Raw genomic sequence first — 19,387 nt, forward strand, 5'->3', positions numbered from 1 at the left:
AAAAATAAAAATAATTTATAAATAGAACATAGATTTGGCAGAAATCCTTCTCAAGATAATTCCCCATTCTCTTAAAGTACTAATAAATCAGAATAATAAATAAGCACTTTCTGAAAAAGTTCTTTATGGAAATGTTCCATTATAGATCATGGAAATTAACAGACTTAAAATATTAATTAAGAAAACAGAATGGAGTTAGTGATTTTTAATTTCATATTTGACTAGAGTGAGAGGAAGTTTGTTGATTTATTTTTGGGATGAAGAGGAGTCTGAGTCTCTTCTGATAGCTCTGAAGTTTGGTCCAGCAGTCAGGGCAATGGCAAAACTCCCTGATGTCAGCAAGGCCAGGATTTTATTCTATATTTTTTTCAGGCACTGATGATTCACAGTCACATTCTGGGTGGACCTTGGCACAGAAATCACTGGTACAATTTGAACTTTTTTGAGTTCTCTAATTGCTGAGCTGTATTTGTGACATTGAGAGTTAATAACACACAGAGATTCCTTTCTCAAAAATTGCTTGTTATTCTTTTCTCATGCCTTAATAATATGATAGACCCCATAGTCAGGCTCTATATATATTTGGTAATTAATATAGATGACATCTCAGTGTTACTGAAAATAAGATCAAGATTACTGCATGAAAAAAAAAAAAACATTGAATGACAGGGATATGAGACACCAGGCAGTGACTGCTACTGGCTTTTTGCTTGCTAAATATCTTCTGCAAGCAACCACGAAATTCTTTAAATATTTCATATATTATTTATCACATGTAATGTGTTCTAGGAGAGGACTTAAAAATCTCAGTGTTGCTATGTGTGTAAGCCTAGATCTATTGTGTTTTGGGTTTTTTTCAATTTATTTTTACTTACTGTTTGTCATAAATGAAGAATATTATCCTCCTTTTAGCTCATATTTTCCACTATTTTGTGTATTTCTTTTGTGCAATTAATACTTAAAAGCAATGATGTAGTTAATTTGTTGAAGTGTGTCATTGCAAGTAAGCTATAGCATGGAACTTAGGAGCAGAATCAGATGCTATTTATGCACACCCCCCTCCCCTTTAGTATTTGAAAAAAGAAATAATTTGTCTTTTGTTCAAAACTAGAACTAATTACAACATGATTTTATATTATGTTCATCGTATTAGTCCAATATGTAGGTCAGTAGGTGTTATCTCTACAATTCTGCAGTTGATGACAAATCATTCTATGCCCAAGTTATTACTTCTATGGCTAAAATTTGGAGTATCTTCCATAAACTGAAGTTATAAAATGCAGGAGTGTAGGTGGTTCATATAAAGCTAGATTTTTGTCTACAGTCTCATCCTCTAAACTGGACAACTGAAAAATAAATTTGGTGTAGCTGACCTCCTCATCCAGCCCCATCTTTAGCCTGCCTTCCTCCAGCATGTTGTATCAGGGAAGAGGAAGAATTGCCACTGATCGGTAGGAGGGATGCAGTGGGACTCTGCTCCCATACTCCAACTTTCAGCAGCAGTGGCTAATAAATTAGAACATAAATAGTAAGGATATATTTTCCTGTCCTATCTCACAGGAACACTTAAAAGATGGGTATGGTTATGGTTATGTGTAAGTTTACACTGCAGATTTATATTGTTACCCTTTCACATGTCTGAGTTTATATATGGCATATTTAAAAAACAGATAATTATTCACTGTTAAAAATGTGTATAAGTGGTGATTTTGGCGTGTGGATATGCTTATTTTGGAAAAGGATATGTAACATGAATGCTCTTATACTCTGTCAAATCCTGTGGAAAACAAATCAAACTTGAGAAGTGGGATAGAATTTTATTTTGGTCAAGTTAGGCATATACTAGAACTATAGTGACTGAAAAATGTCCGTAGGGTGCGCTTTCAAATGAGAATGTTAAGAAAGGTCATATATGGAAACTGGAAACCCCACTGATTTATCAATACAGAAATTGTCATTTTTCATGGGAACATAGGAATTATCATGCCAGATAAGTTTGATTAGTCCTGAATCTTGCCTTTGATAATTGTTAGTATGAAAGGCTTCACAGAAAATTTTAAGAAAGCCCATGGAAAATAACTGTTGATTAACAAGGTAAGTTTTTTCCTGGTGACATCAGGTAGTGGTTGATTGATACTGTGAAGTGTGTGTGTGTTGTGGTTTAAACCCAGTCAGCAACTAAGCACCACACAGTTGCTTGCTCACCCTCCCCCCGCCCCCGGTGGGATGGGGGAGAGAAATGGAAAAAAAGTAAAACCCGTGGGTTGAGATAAAGACAGTTTAATAGGACAGCAGAGGAAGAGAAAATAATAATAATGATAAAAGAATGTACAAAACAAGAGATGCACAATGCAATTGCTCACCACCCACTGACTGATGCCCAGCCCGTCCCCGAGCAGCGACTGCTACCCCCCGGCCAACTCCCCCCAGTTTCTATACTGAGCATGACGCCATATGGTATGGAATAGCCCTTTGGCCAGTTTGGATCAACTATCCTGGCTGTGCCCCCTCCCAGCTTCTTGTGCACCTGACAGAGCATGGGAAGCTGAAGTCCTTGACCAGTGTAAACACCACTTAGCAACACCTAAAACATCAGTGTTTTATCAACATTATTCTCATCCTAAATCCAAAACACGGCACTATACCAGCTACTAGGAAGAAAATTAACTCTATCCCAGCCGAAACCAGGACAGTGTGTCAGTCCCTCTTTTAAATCTGCCTACTTTAATTATTTATAAATACAGTAATATATTTTCATGTTTCATCAGCATCTATATTTTTGTAGATATAAAGATTGAATATAGATATGCTTTTCTGAATCCCTTCAAACTTCTGCCTTCAGTAAAGCTTATGTATTGCATAGGATAATGATATATTTAAATCTTATTAGTATTATTCTGTATAGCCAAATATCCCCTTGTTCATGAATAGGAGATGGGTAAATGGCAATACCTGATTTATCTTCTCTTATTATTTTGTATGTTTTCATTATGGCTCTTATGTCCATGTGAGCGGTTCATGAGAATACATAGTGTTCATTTTCTGTAGAACTTAACAGAAACGTACAATTGCACCATAAACACATTTCTGAAGTTATATTAAAATACCAAATTCTACAAATCTTTTCTACTTGCTAGTATACATATATGCTTTTGAAAATAGGCGATGCACAATGAATGTAGCAGAAAACCCACAGAGAATGTAATTAAAATATGGCCTTTATTAACACCATATTGTTTTAAAAATACTTTTACAGTTTATTGTACAATACAAGCTTGGTAACTACAAGAATACAGCAAAATAATTTTTAGTATTTATTGCATGAGAATGAGTAGCACATATTGTTCCATTACAGAATGCCAAGTTCAAAGTTAAAAATACTAGGCCAAATCCTGAGGCCTTTAACTTAGTGTCCGATTCTACTTTCCTTATTCAAGGGGACTTTTTTATAAGTTGAATAAGGGATTTACTCAAACTGAGTAAGATTACCAGGACATAATCTTTACTGTTCACTCATGCCGCAGAGTCCTACTGATTTTCAGTATCTCTAAGGCTAACTCTCTTGTGACACAATAGTGATATGTGAGTCAATTAATATTACTGGAGTTACAGAGAACTTTCTCATGTAGAAAGAGAAGGCAGCCAGGTCTTCAACTATTATTTATTCTATGTCAGCTCTAAAAGGGCTGGGTGAATTATGAGCAAAAGCTCAGAGTAAAGGCATAGTGTTTATTTGCTTGAAAGAGAAAGCAGCAGAAGACATTTACTCTTATAACTCCAAATATTGCAGGAACACATCTACACTTTTTATGATTCTGCCAGCTATTATCTGTGTGCCAATCCTAATGTATGAAGTAGAGTTATGGTGATTCCTCCTCATCTCTCCTCTTTAAACACTATGGAGCTCCACAAGATTACAAGACAAAATGCAGGGCCTGCAACTCTGCTCTGATTTTATGTGGGTTTTCATCTGCTGTAAGCATCCTTCTTGCCTTTGCTACATCTGAGAGATCTGATCTGAGAAAACCTGCATCAGCCCAAGAGGTTCTGGGGAAGCTACACGTGCATCTAATACTATTGACATTCAGGTACCATGGTCAATTTTTCCTCCTCTCTCCCTTTTCCCCCTGCACAAATGTATACACAACTTAAAATGTCAGACAGCTATTATACTTTTCCATGCTACTCAGATTCTTGGATGTGCAAATAGCTGAATGGGCATCTAAATAACTTACATATGTAAAAACCTAAATTTGTCCTGATATCTCTATGTGCCAGAGTCAGCATCCATTATATCTACATTTCTGAGGCATGACATTAAACCTCTGTCTCTTTCTAACAATTTAGACCTCTAAAAATTATCTGTGTTATATATAAATACACTGAGAACATATTGCATTGATTTCCATCGGATTTGTATTACGCGGCCCTGGAAGCCAGGATGTTAATGGTATGTATAACAATCAGAAAGTACTAAAGCATAATACTATATCATATAAAATAGTTGAAAAGATTATAAAATGTGATGAGAACCATTGTAGCAGAACACAGTGTTCCTTTCTCTGGGCCCTGTTCCCATTAAGGATTTAGAAATACTAGAGGGATTTCGGAGGAGACCAAAAGTAAAATAATCAACTGTCAAGGGTTGATCCATGAATTAAAAGTAAACATTTAACTAGTCCCCAATATACATGTCAACATCATACGTACTTCACAATATACATGTTAACATAGATTGAAGTATTTAGTTCCTATTCTCAAAAAAGGCTTGGTGACACATTTTTTTTAAAAGCCTGTTAAAAATGTGAACGTACAAATGTCAAAGATATATATGTAAGAAAAGCTGCATTGGACAAGAGACTGTGACAGTTGGACAACATATATTATCTATAAATATTGTAGGGGGCTGGAAGGAATTGCTTATATTTTCTAATTTTCTGTAAGAATAGTGAGATTACTTTTGAAAAGAAGATTTTAGCTTTTTTTATCACGAGTTATTTATGACAGTGAAAACTAGAAAACTGGGAGAAAGACAAACAATCCTGATTTGATGGTATTGCAAGGTAGTGTTAACAGGCATGGAAGGGACAAATAGTCTCTCAGGTGATGCATTGATATACATCAATTTCTAGACCAACAACAAATTTTACTGTAAATCCTAGCAAAACAGTGCAAGATACATGGAAATTAAGAAGAAAAATCCATGCCTTGTATCTTTTATTAGAATGGTGCAAGTGTGCTACTCATAGGTAGGTGTGAGAACTTTTAAAATAACAAGAAACAGAATATAACAGCAAATGTCATATCAGAACCTCCTATAAATATAGTCACGGTGACACAAAAATATCTGAGGCTCCTCTGGAACTTTCTATGTCTGCATTAGATCCCTAGTATGTGGTTTATGTAATATCTATGTACTAGTCTTTTCAGGTATGGGAAAAATGTAAGTGTGGCCTGCAAAATGACATCCAGAGGGAACACTAACTCATCTGCAGTCTGAATTCTTTATAAACCACTCTGTTTTGCCAGAAATGTCTCATCTGAACAAGTGCAGGATTGTGGTTGAGAACAAAATTGACTTATCTGCCTTCAAAAAAAAAATTGCTACAAACTCCTCACTTATTTATTTATGATTGTGTTTGATGTGATAAACAGTTAAGTAGCATGTCAGAATGTACAAAAAGTCAGCTGGCTCTCAGAAGATTACTTTATATATACAAAGTGATATAATGAAATTGAGTAGTAAGAAAAGTGTGAGAGCCTTCAGGAGCCATTTTATAACTAATGTATTACAATCTGTCCATGTGACACTTGCTAATCTGATGCTTTCATCCATTAGCTTGCTTCCTTGCAAGTCTGCAGTGTTTGTTTATTTTTCTTCTGATAACTCTTCTCATATAAAACTCATGGGATAAAGCTCCTTAAGGAAGATACTCTCTTCCTCTTCATGTTTGACTTCAAGAGATCACAGAGAGACTCCAGAGACAGATATCTTCTGTCTACATTTTTTCATGGCTCACATAGTGAGCTAATTGTAATTCTGTTATCTTACTGTGGCTTTAATATGACATAAATTTTCTGACAACATTGAATTTACATGATATTTACATGAAATGAAGGAATTGGAAACCAGCCTTCAGCAAGGATCTCATTTTATTATGGCAGAATCTTTTTGTATAATATAATAGAGGTGTTGGCAACAGGAAGAATATAAAAAGGCAAATAAAAAGGCAAATAAAACAACAGTTAGTGTATTCTTGGTCATGTAGCTGTGGTTTGATAGCTCAGGCCATGTTATTTATTATACAAGTCTTTTTTACAGAATGTGGTGTTATAACTGGTTTTCAGTATAATTTTCTTTGTCAGTTTCAGCTTTGTTAAATGTTTCTTTATCATCTCTGAAAATGCTCAGCTCCAAAAACTGTAGTAATTATGCTTACTTCATGTAAACAAAACATTTTTGTTGCCATTGTGAAAGCTGTAAAACAGGAAGCAAAATGTGCTCCTCGGAGAGGTAGGGAAGGGCTGGGACACCAGACAATCTATTTTTTTAAAGACTGCATACAATCACTTTTTTTTTCACCTACTCTCTTTCCAAGTATCCCTGAGTCAGCTGATGTTACAGTCCTGAAACATCCACAGTGTGGTGTCCTACATATGGCAAATGAAGATTTTCCTGAACTGCAGCATATTCTTTCATTTGAATTTCAGTCACGACCATTCATGGTTATTAAAGCACTTTGGTAAAGGAAAAAAGAAACAAAACTACAGATGCCAGTAATTTTTATTTACATTTGAGGATGACTAAAGGTCCAAGGTCAGTCTGCAACTCAATAAAAAGATTACTAAATCTGAGATATGAGAAGAGGGACAGGTTTACTGGAATATGAAGTGTTTTTCTTGGAAATTATACAGTGTATGTGTTTGCTTATTTGTCTATTTATAACATGAAACGTTACTGAAGCACATTTTTTCTGTGTAATGTGAAGTGTTGCATGGATTTTTGAATGCATAGATAATGGTGAAATATGTTCAAAAGCAGCTGTTATTAAACTGACCCAGTTTACTTTTAAAATCCTTAGGAAACAATAATGATAATTAATAAACAGGTTTGTATAATAGGTTTTGCACCTGAGTTGAAAAGAAAATGTTTTGCATGTGGTGCTGAGTAATTTTTGTAACACTTTAACAGTATTTTTCTAGCACTGCAAGCTACTTTTTCACAGTTTAATACAAAACACAGTGTCTGTTCAAAACTTCTGGTAGTTTTATGCCTTAGTACATTTCTGAAGTGTTCACTAGAGAAATGGGAGCTCTAATGTTCTTGTGTGTGATCATTTTACCACTCAAAGGTTATGGGAAAGAACATTAAAATGGGGTAAAAAGAAATAGAATATGCAATGAAATCAAAATAATTTCAACGTGGCTGATTAAGTACAGCATCAGACAGGAAGTTAAGTAAACATGCAGTCACAGAAAAAAAATCCTACACTGGGGGAAAGACTCCTTTGGTTCTTTTTATAAGAATTGCTAGACAGCAACTTTAATTCTCACAAGAACTTTGTTACAAACTTTGTGCTCAACTTTTGTAGTTTATCCTGTCAAGCAGAAAGTACAACCACGTGCAGCATGAGAGGAACATTTCCGTTTGTATGACAAATGTCACTTGAAAATGGGCTTTGCTTTTAATTTAGAACACTGTAAACACATCAGGAGAAACTAGTTTTGATAATTTGCCAAATATTGCACAAGTATTTAGACTAATAAATAGTCTTATATAACAGGAAGTGTACTGTGTTTTTTATGTGTTCCCACAATTTTTGATAGAAAGTCTCATCCCTTCTGTTTCACAGATGTTTCTGAAGAAAGGAAAAAAACCCCACTAGATAAAATAGTATGTATTATTATAAAAAAGCATTTCAATCATCAGCTAAAGATTTAGGGAACATTAATAGTACAATATAAATAAGAGTACATTTTAATTAGAGGGTTCTGCTCACTGATTAGTCTTTCAGACCCCAGGTTAAAGTCATGCCTTACTGAATAAAAGATGATGTATAGTTAAAAGATAATCATAGGGCCTAACATCTCATTATTTTAATTGTGTAAATTACACAGTAAGGCATATTCAAGCTGGTAGTCAAACCAACTTGTCTGATTTCCTACGGTATTATTAAAGCATGGGGATCAGACCTAAGAATGTACAATGCACCAAATGTTCTGTCTCACACTGTCGTTACCAAGACTATGGCACAGAGCACTTGGGTTTTTTTGTAAACTTTGTGCTGGACTCTCCCTTTTGTATCCAAAATGTCACAGGAAGGAAGCAAGCCCAAACAACCTCCATGTCTTTAAGGCATGATAAAAGCTCTCTTATTTATGTTCCCTTACCATCCCACTCAAAGGGCTCATGACAGTATGGAACAAGCAAAAGTAGTTCCAAACATGCAAAGAATATTTCTAGTATTAGTTCTCCAAATAAATTGGGGGAGAGGCACATTAGATCAGAGTATGCATTTATGAATTTGAGAGATCTTAATTATATTTGAGTTTTTACAGGAGAAAGATTGTTCTGTGGTTGACAGAGGTGACTTGGACTAAATTCTGCAGAAATTTGGTGTGACCTTGGGGAAGGTGCAGGACAGTATGCAGAGAGCTCAGCAAGTTCTTGGAATGAGTTGGTAAAAATTTTTTTATGCAGACAGTGAACTATGCAAGTAGTGAAAGAGCTTTTTAAAGTTTGATTCTAACCAATGAGGTTGAGAATGTGAGAGCACAAAGTAAAGTGAATTGGAGTGACCATGAAATGGCAGAGCTAATAATTTTTAAATAGAGGAGAAAAGTAAAATAAAAATAGCAGTCTCAAATAAATGTAGAGATCAGGAAGACAAATCAAAGGGGTAAAAGGTTAAGATTAACTGGCAAAAAAATTATACTAAGGACACAAAGTAGAAGATGGGGAATGTAGGAAGGGAACAATTTGCTTAATGATGGGTTTCACTGACAATAAACATAAGAAAAGCATACAGAAAGTGGAAAAGGTTCAGTTATATAAGCACATATAAAGAAAGTCTGAGGAGGAAAATGAGCTATAGATATCATCGGTAACAAGAAATCATCCTATAAGCTCATCAGCAGCATGATACTGAGAAGGGAATTGTTGCTCTACTACAGAACAGAAAGAAGCAGATAATGATAGACAATGCAGAGAAAGTTGAAGGGTTTAATGCTTTTTTTGGATTGGTGTTTTCTAATAAAAGTTAATGCAAGTAAGTGGCCAAGACAATACCTGTGTAGGATAGAATAAGAATATTAAGTGAATATAGTAAATATTAAGTGAAATCTCAACCATTCTGTGATTCTGTATGATTCTGTGATTCCTTCCTAACAGAAGGCAAATTCAGAAACTACACGAGTCCATTGAATACTTTTCAGTTTATCTGTCCCTGATCTTTTATCATACTTATCTATACCTTCCCTCCACAATAAATCTACGAATTCATTTATATTTATGTCCTCGAGTTATTCATTGTGCAAGTCTAATAACCTTTACCCACATTGATTTTCCCTGCTCCACTCCTAATCTTCTAATATGTAGAATATAGAGCCTTGATAATGGTAATAGACTACAGAGCCCACCATTACTAGAAAGGGGATTCATCAGTGTGCTGGTTTTGGCTGGGATAGAGTTAATTTTCTTCATAGTAGCTAGTATAGGGCTATGCTTTGGATTTGTGCTGAAAACAGTGTTGATAATACAGAGATGTTTTAGTTATTGCTAAGTAGTGCTTATACTAAATCAAGGACTTTTCAGCTTCCCATGCTCTGCCAGGTGCACAAGAAGTTGGGAGGGGACACAGCTGGAACAGCTGACCCCAAGTGACCAAAGGGCTATTCCATACCATATGGTGTCATGCTCAGCATATAAAGCTGGGGAAGAAGAAGGAAGGGGGGACATTCGGAGTGATGGCGTTTGTCTTCCCAAGTACCCGTTACGCGTGATGGAGCCCTGCTTTCCTGGAGGTGGCTGAACACCTGCCTGCCCATGGGAAGGAGTGAATGAATTGTTTTGCTTTGCTTTGCTTGCGTGCGCGGCTTTTGCTTTCCCTATTAAACTGTCTTTATCTCAACCCACGAGTTTTCTCACTTTTACTCTTCCAATTCTCTCCCCCATCCCACCAGGGGGGAGTGAGCGAGCAGCTGTGTGGTGCTTAGTTGCTGGCTGGGGTTAAACCGCGACACCCAGTCACAGGGAAAAGGCTTTAATTCCTCACCTTTAATATAGCCCACATACAGTACAAAATAATATTCCAAATAACATACAGTTTGGACGGAAATAAGAATAAAATACTTTTTAAGGTCATGATATATGAAACGTATTTTAATGAATTTATACATATGCATATGCATATGTATATACATACACACCCTGGAATTAACTGGAGATATGGTGACTTCTAGTATTATCCTTGGTTTCCTTGCATTGCATTCTTTATATCCATAGGGTATTTAGTACATAACAATGTAGTCAGAGAAAACTATATTCACCAATCATTTTATATATTTAATGTTATCAGTACTCAAAAATGTTTAATACTAACCAAGTCCTTCAGGGCTTCCTGCTCAAGATGAGTAGTAGTGAAAGTTCTATAAAATACGTGTTACTGTGATTTTAATAAAGATCTAAGCCAGAAATAAAATACAGTAAAGAAAGAGGAGGGTCATTTGACTGCAGTTCAAAGTATTAATCAAAATATTTCCATGCATATGGGAACATTTGTGGAAACTGTACCGGAAACTAGCACGTTACCCTACTTAGATTCAAAGAGAATCTAGAGAACAGAAAACTCTTCAGGACTGAAGTAAATATTTGATTTCACCTGAATATTTTGAACACAATAAAGATGAGAAGTATTTTCAAAAAGGTTCTTTTAATTAATGAGCATGTGCCGCTAATGTAAATAACACTGCAGTTACTGAAACTCTGAGGTAATGCTGCCAATACTGTGGAAAGTAGAAACATGTATCACCATTCATTTTTAAGATTAGACTGAAAAATCACTGGAAAGTCCTCAAGAATGTAAAAATGTGCCATTTTATGAAGTGTATATTAAGTATATAGACAGCAGAAGTGCTATGAATATCCCTGCAACAACAACAACAAGAAAAAAAATCACTTCTAGCATCCCTCTACACATGACTGAGCAGGAGAAATGATGAGTGGGAAATCTGGAGCGCACCACATAAAAGTACTGGAGAAGGGAAAGCAATAGGCACCCTGCAACGTTCAAGAAGGAACGGCACACATTATGCTTGAACATGATTGAAAGAAGGTAGATCACACACAGGTACACAGGTAGATCAGCAATTTCTCATGGCCAACAGCACAGAAGGGAGAAAACTGACCTTACAATGTCATCAGGAACACCCGTTTTCAGCTCTTGGCAAAAACAGCTCACCAGACAGTGTGCTAAGTTCCAGCTTCCCTATACCTTGTTCAGAAGTTTCCAAGGACCAGGGAGATTTGAAATTTTTAGTTACTCAGAGTTGCCTTATTGATGATATTTGAATAATTTTAATAAAATGAGGCCAATAATTTGGAGGATTTGTGATGTGAAACGATGATTTCTTGAGAAGAAGAAAGACTATTTCTGCTATAGAGGGCCTGAAAGTCCCTAGTAACTAGAGGCTCTCCTGGTCTACAGCAACTGAAGCAATTACTGACAGAGGTTCTAGTCTAAAGCCTCAGCAAATTAAGCTTTCTGACACTGAAGCAGAAAAAAACACTTTCACATTTTTCCCTTTAAGATACAGTTTTCTGTTCCCATGGATATGAGTGATCTTATCTCCAAAACAACATGAAATTGTCTTGCATGAAAGTTACTCAAATGACAACATTAACACATGCCTGATTTAGTCATCTATATGGGGTTATGCAAAAATGATGACACAGGCCAAAAACTTCACCTCCTGGTATCCTGCAAAGCCATGACAAGGGAAAGGAAAATTTTAGACACAGTCTTTTAGATATGGCCAGTCATCTACTTTCCCACTTCATTTGTCATACTTCAAGGTGAGAGATGCATAAAGAAAGCCAATGAGATGTTTTTGCAGTAATTCCTTACATACATTTGAGACGTGATTGTGCCATTTAATCTTTGTTGACATTAGTCTTCCCATTGCCTTTTATGGTATTACATTTGTGAGTAATCCTTACTCAAGTGATAGGACAAAATCTACAATAAATATATCTCACTTGATTTTCACCAAAATGTTTGGAAGCCTATTATGCTTGACCACTGAAGACAGACAGACATTGAGGACAGACATTTTCCTATGACATTGTGCTTTGAGCAATGATGCTGAGAGAAAACATCACGTGATGTGATGTACAGCCACCATAACAACTAAGAATAGTAAAATATGTATTAAAATATTGAGCAATTGGCTCTTCTATGACACTAATTATCAGTGAGTCATTTGTTGAAGCCTCCATGCTTTGCAAAATACTTTGTAAATGTGCTCTACTGAAATGAAAATTAAGTAGTAAACTTAAAGACATTAATAAAAAGATTGTCACACAGCAATGATTAGCAGAAAGACAAGAAGTCATCTTTGTTCCATGCAGGAGATCTTTGTGTGACTTTTTTATGGTTATTGTATGTTGAAGCGGTGCATGCACTGTTAGCAGGCTGATTATAGCCTTGTGAAAGAACTGAGTCTAATTCTTAGTGTTAGACTCTCACTCTCAAGGATTGTAGACAGCTTGGAAAACACCCTTAGCAGGTGTAGTGATCCTGACCGGAAGACCACTGTACATCGGGGAGGTAGTGATCTAACTCCCCGACCAAACCGGAGTGAGTTTTCAGGCCTGTGTTGTGTTGCACAAATCCTTTGGCCACAGGAAAAACTGCTTTTTTTGGATTGGTGTTTTCTAATAAAAGTTAATGCAAGTAAGTGGGCAAGACAATACCTGTGTAGGATAGAATAAGAATATTAAGTGAACTGGATGCTTTCAAATCGACCAAAGAATTTAATCTTTGGACTCTTACGAATTGTCCTGTAAGATTTTTGCTTAAACAATCATCTAAAGCTATCATCTCAGACACTGGAGTACTTGAGAACCCCTTGAGAACTGGGGTGATGCTCTGGAAAAGAAGAAGCCTCTTTGCTTCTTTCAAAAAGAGGAGGGGAGAAAACCTGAAAAATTATGGATCAGTTTGATTTATTGAAAATTCTGGAATAAATAATCAAACAAACTATTTGTAAACACTTGAGAGTTAGCAAAGAAACTCCTGCTATATATCTTAACTACTGTAAGGCTTTTATGTCTCACATGATGGATGCTAGGGAAGTCTGATCAAGATGAAATTACCATAATGGGGATGCAAAAGTAGTAGTATGATGATACCTTGTACTGGTTTTGGCTGGGATAGAGTTAAATTTCTTCATAGTAGCTGGTATGGGGCTATGTTTTGGATTTGTGCTGGAAACAGTGTTGATAACACACCGATGTTTTAGTTATTGCTGAGCAGTGCTTACACAGTGTCAAAGCCTTTTCTGCTCCTCACACTGCCCTGCCAGCAAGTAGGCTGGTGGTGCACAAGAAGTTGGGAGGGGACACAGCCAGGACAGCTGACCCCAACTGACCAAAGGGATATTCCACACCATATGATGTCGTGCTCAGCAGTAAAACTGGGGGGGGTGTGTGGGGGGTGTGTGTGTGGAGGTTGGCAGGGGCTGCCATTGCTCGGGGACTGGCTGGGCATCGGTTGGTTGGTGGTGAGCAATTGTTTTCTTTTGCATCACCTGTTTTTCTTGGGTTTTATTTTCCTCTCTCTTTGTTTGTTGGGTTTTTTTCTTACAAATGTTTTTAATTTTTTTTAATTATTAAACTGTCTTTATCTCAACCCGCGAGTTTTTTCACTTTTACCCTTCCGATTCTCCCCCCCATCCCACTGGGGGAGGGAGTGAGCAAGCAGCTGTGTGGTGCTTAGTTGCTGGCCAGGGTTAAACCACAACACTTGTGAAGAGTTAGGAGTTATTTATTATAAAACAAACACTAAATCAAGTGGGATTTTGCGGGAGTCTCTTCTTAGGTCCATTCTGTTTAATATTTTCATTAAACATATGAAAATGTAATAATGTGTTTATTAAATTTGCAGACAATGTGAAGCTGAGAGGGACTGTCTGTAAAGTGGAATACAGGTTTAAAATTCAAAATTATGATGGCAAAATTGGAGAAATTATCTAGAAGCAAATGGGATAATGTTCACTAGTAAATGCAAAACACTATATTTAGACAAGAATGTTCAATTGCCCAAACGCAACATGAGCTGCAACTGGCTCAGGACAGGCCTCCATGGGGAGTACCTGTGACTTATAATGGATTGCAAGCTGATCATGGGTCAACGTGCTCATGCTGTTGGAAAAAAGCATATTGGAATGTATAAACAGGATCACAGCTTACAAGATACACATAGTAATTCTTCTGCATTATGAAGGTTTTGGACGTTTCCAGTTTTGGACATCACATTCAAGAAGAAAAACATTAAGCAAAATCCAACCAATGGTAGAGAATCTAGAATAGGGCCATGAGAAGGAGATCATCAAATGCAGGACCTACAGGAAAGACTGGGAAAAAATGAGGTTGATTAACCTAAATAAAAAAAGAGAAGACTGAGGAAGAGAACAGATAGGAATCTTCAAGTACATAAAACATTGCTGTGGTAATTATTTATTGTCGGTATTCAGGAGGGATAAGATGAGAAATAATAGGCTTAAACAACAGCAAGAAAACAGGATTGGAAATTTGGGAAACCTCACAGAAAGTATGGAGAAGCACTAGACTAAATCACTTGTGGAGGCTGTGAAGTCTCCATTGTTTTAAATCTTTAAGAACAGCTTATACGAGGATCTGTCAGGATGTTATTTTCCTGGGAGAGGGGATAACTAACTCCATCCCTTGAAGTTCCTTTAGCCCTACTTTTGTGCAGTTCTGTAATTTGTCTCTGCCCCAATTGCTCATCTGCTTAACAAACCTTTCCTGCCTTAGAAATCATTGTGTATGAAATTAATTGATATTTGTAATGTACTTGGGAATAATGCTGATCAGATCGGTGTCTGAGTACAAACAAAGAATCAACATTTAGGTAAATGTCAAGGAATTCATGTCCTTATCTACAGCTATACAAATCATGTGTTCTTTCTTTCCCCACTTAGAGAGGTCTGAAACATCATAGGCTCAGCTGTATGTGGATTTACTCTTGCCAACAATATAGCAGATTGGAGATGCTGGAGGAGAATCTGATTTACTGGTATGTAGGCTAAGGAGTCATTCTCACACTTCTTACTAAGAGGGGGTAGGAGGGTTGTATTGCAATTTACAGTCTGGCTTTTATTAGATGTTAGTTGCATCTCTATAGTTGCAACTCAAAACTTACAGAGTGAAGTTGAATATAATTGGATGACATATTTTCTTTTTCTAACATATTAAAATGCATATGTGGACTTTGTGATTTATTCTGGATCTGCCTTCAGCCACTGTTGAAAACTTACTGTTCCCTAATACATGAAAAAGTCAGGTAGCTATCTCTGCTCCTTGAGTGCTTTTTGAATTATGGTTCTATGTAATAAATATGTGTCTATTATAATGACACTTTTGGAAGTGATTCTTTAACTTATAAATTATTTTCATTATCTTTGAGTTGCTATCAGAGTTTGACGCAAATGCCTATCACATCTGATTCCTAGCTAATTAAAGACTTTATGACCTCATCAATAACTTATTGAAATGTCAATTTATTGCTACTATTATTTTATTGCAGAGCACTAAAAATTATATTGGTAAGAAGACCCATTTCTATCTTGAAATAGCGTTATTTCATTGGATCAAAATTTGCACACATATCTAACTAGGAACTTGATTTAGTTCAAACATGCAGATAAAAAGAAAACTTAATACACATTTGAAAGTTGTAAATTTCTCTAAGTGTTTTTTCACATTTGTAATGTGAAAAAGCTGTACAGTCCAACAAAGAGGTTTTTGAAATTTTTTAACTAGGCTATAGTAGTAAAAAAAAAAATTATTAATTACTTTTGGAAAATGTAGGAAGAAAAGAAAGTTGCAATTCCTTTGAGTAGATAATAATTTTTCTGAGCCCATTTCCTTACTTTGATTTCAGAGAATGAATCACAGACACTACAGTTGGAAAAATCCAGTTAAGTCACATCTACCATCAATGCAGAATATATTCTTCAATATTTTTTCCAGACTAATTTTAAAACTCTCAAATTATTTATTTTCAGTTCATCCTATGGGAAATACCTTACTTGTTCTCATTGATAAGAATTTATTTATTTTTCTTGATTCAGCTTAAATACAAGTTTTCTCTTGTAAATTTAACAAAGTGCTGACTGAAAAAAGTTGTTTATGCCTGGCTTCCAATTAGATACTAATAATCTAATCTTAGATAGCATAAACCCATTCTTCTTATGAAGATGGAATAGGTTAGCTATAAGGAATCTTAGAGTGCCTAACTTTATAACATAGCTAAGACTTTTTCACAGAATAAGCTTTTCTTTTTAACATCTTGGCTCAATTCAATTCTTTTCAAAGTCAGCATGGGCATTCCCATTAATGGCAATGGTTATTGGATTGGGGTCTTAGATGTACAGCTGTTGTTGATACAGGGGTTTTTCAAAATATTGCACGAAGTGAATAACAAGAAATGGCTTATGAATTTATCTTGCACAATAATCTAACCCAGACCATAGAACAGTGGACAAGGGGATATCTATTTCTACTTCTTGGATCTAGATGACCTTTAAAGGTCCCTTCCAACCCAAACTATTCTATGATTCTATGATCTCCCAGGCCATATGTAAACAATGGGACTTCAGATAGTCTCCACCTACCCTGATCTAGTTGCATGCTCCAGCTGTCTCCTGACTCCATGTTTAGGTAAGATCTGGGCATAGCTCATTTGTCCCTGTGTCTATGAGAAAGTGGACAGAATGGAACAGATCTACAACATGCTTCACCTGCATCTTTTATGAGGTCTAGCTGTATGATTAGGAGACGAGGAAGTCAGGGTCCTCTAAGACACTTGGTAATTGTGCATCTTTAATGTAAGCACTGTGGCCTCTGTTATTTTGTACAACCTTGACATTCATCAGTTTTCTCAGGTATCAAAAGAGAACTTGACTTTTAAGTTCTTCAAAAAGGGAACTGGGTATCATAATACTGAGCATTTCAACACCTAACTTTTAGGATACCAAGTTCCTCTGGTAGATTCTATAGTCTTTTGGAACTTACACCTGCTATGGGAAAAGGTGGACACTTAAGAATGGGATATCCAAAAAGCAATGTAAGTGGCAAACAATCTAAACTAGCCAATAGGGAAATGCTGAGGAAAAGAGTATCTTCTTAAAATTTTATCCTTTTCATAAGGCTTCTTAGTGCTATAGCTGAGAGAAATTTCTTTGCCATTTAATGGGATTTTTACAAATATATTAGGAAGGTTTCAGCAACCTCTTCTTTTTCCACAAATTGTTCTCTCTTCAAATTGTTGTTGTTAATCTGTTTCTTACCTTTGTTGCTAGTTTTCTATTAATGACAGTATAACAGCTGGTTACATTCTGCAATGGGAACAGAAAGGTAGCTTAATTGGTGCCACTGAGCATTTTATAAGTGCATTTTTTCCTCCAAGATGTGCTGTATCTGACAAGCCTTACAGACCACAGAATACAGCTAGTAAGAAGTTTTTATCCAGCATGTGACACTGAACAGTCTTAGATAAATAAAAATAGTAAAAATAGGCTACTAAAAAGATGAAAAATCTGATCTCAGAGAAATGTTACATAGGGAACGTGTCAACATTCATTTGAATAAATTTGTTACCTAAGTTTTGCTTTTTAAACAGTGGCTTCCTTCTTTTCAAGCCCCATTTTCTTATTATATTTGATCCTGTCATGAAGTTCTAAGAGTGAATTTGTGAGCTCTCCTTTCCATGACAACAGACTGATGCCTTAAATATAGGATTATGATGAATCCAACAGAGGATTGAGTAAAAGGAAAACAAAACTGTTAGTAAGTAAGACTTTATTATAACACATATTCAGTTAAAAAGGTAGAGAAAGGAATATAAATTTTGAATATACTTCCACTTTTTAATACTACAGTTATGTATGATGGTCTGTACATTGTGGTTATTTCTTTCAGATGTTCTCAATATTTGATATAACATCTGTGGCACTCAGATGTTGCCAAAAGTTTCAGACATATTCATTATTCTTGTTCTTACATATCGAATGTAAGTCACAGTGGGTTTTCATGACTACTTGAAGTTGTAAATAAGCTCAGCAGAGGCAGTAGGCTCTCATCACCTTTGAAAAATCATGCTCAAAACATTTCAGGAAGAACTCTGAAAAACAGGAAAATGTTGGGAAATATGGCTGTACATTAAGTTGTCTTAGTAAGTATGCACTTTATGTTAAGAAATGCCATGGATTTAACATATTAAGAGCAAAAAAAAAATCACTTTTGTTTTAAAATATTTTCAGTCCAGCACAATCTAGTTTATGTAAGGAAAAAAAAAAGATACTGTCTTCTATAAGTGACGTTCCCTTTGGCTGAATTCTATCATTATGAATTGTCTTGAATATAATCATAGAATCATTTAGGTTGGAAAAGACCTTTAAGATCACCAAGTCCAACCGTTAACCTAGCACTGCCAAGTCCACCACTAAAACATGTCCGTAAGCGCCAGGTCTACACGTCTTTTAAATACCTCCAGGGATGGTGACTCAACCACTTCCCTGGGCAGCCTGTTCCAATGCTTGACAACCCTTTCAGTGAAGAAATTTTTCCTAATATCCAATCTAAACCTCCCCTGGTGCAACTTGAGGCCATTTCCTCTTGTCCTATCACTAGTTACTTGGGAGAAGAGACCGACCCCCACCTCTCTACAACCTCCTTTCAGGTCGTTGTAGAGAGCAATAAGGTCTCCCCTCAGCCTCCTTTTCTCCAGGCTAAACAATCCCAGTTCCCTCAGCAGCTCCTCATAAGACTTGTGCTCTAGACCCTTCACCAGATTCATTGCTCTTCTTTGGATGCACTCCAGCACTTCAATGTCTTTCTTGTAGTGAGGGGCCCAAAACTGAACACAGTATTCAAGGTGCGGCCTCACCAGTGCCGAGTACGAAGGGACAATCACTTCCCTGGTCCTGCTGACCACGCTATTTCTGATACAAGCCAGGATGCTATCGGCCTTCTTGGCCACCTGGGCACACTGCTGGCTCATATTCAGCCGGCTGTCGACCAACACTCCCAGGTCCTTTTCTGCCAGGCAGCTTTCCAACCATTCTTCCCCAAGCCTATAGCGTT

Source organism: Ciconia boyciana, chromosome 4 (assembly GCF_034638445.1).
Source record: "Ciconia boyciana chromosome 4, ASM3463844v1, whole genome shotgun sequence".
Classification (NCBI taxonomy): Eukaryota; Metazoa; Chordata; class Aves; order Ciconiiformes; family Ciconiidae; genus Ciconia; species Ciconia boyciana.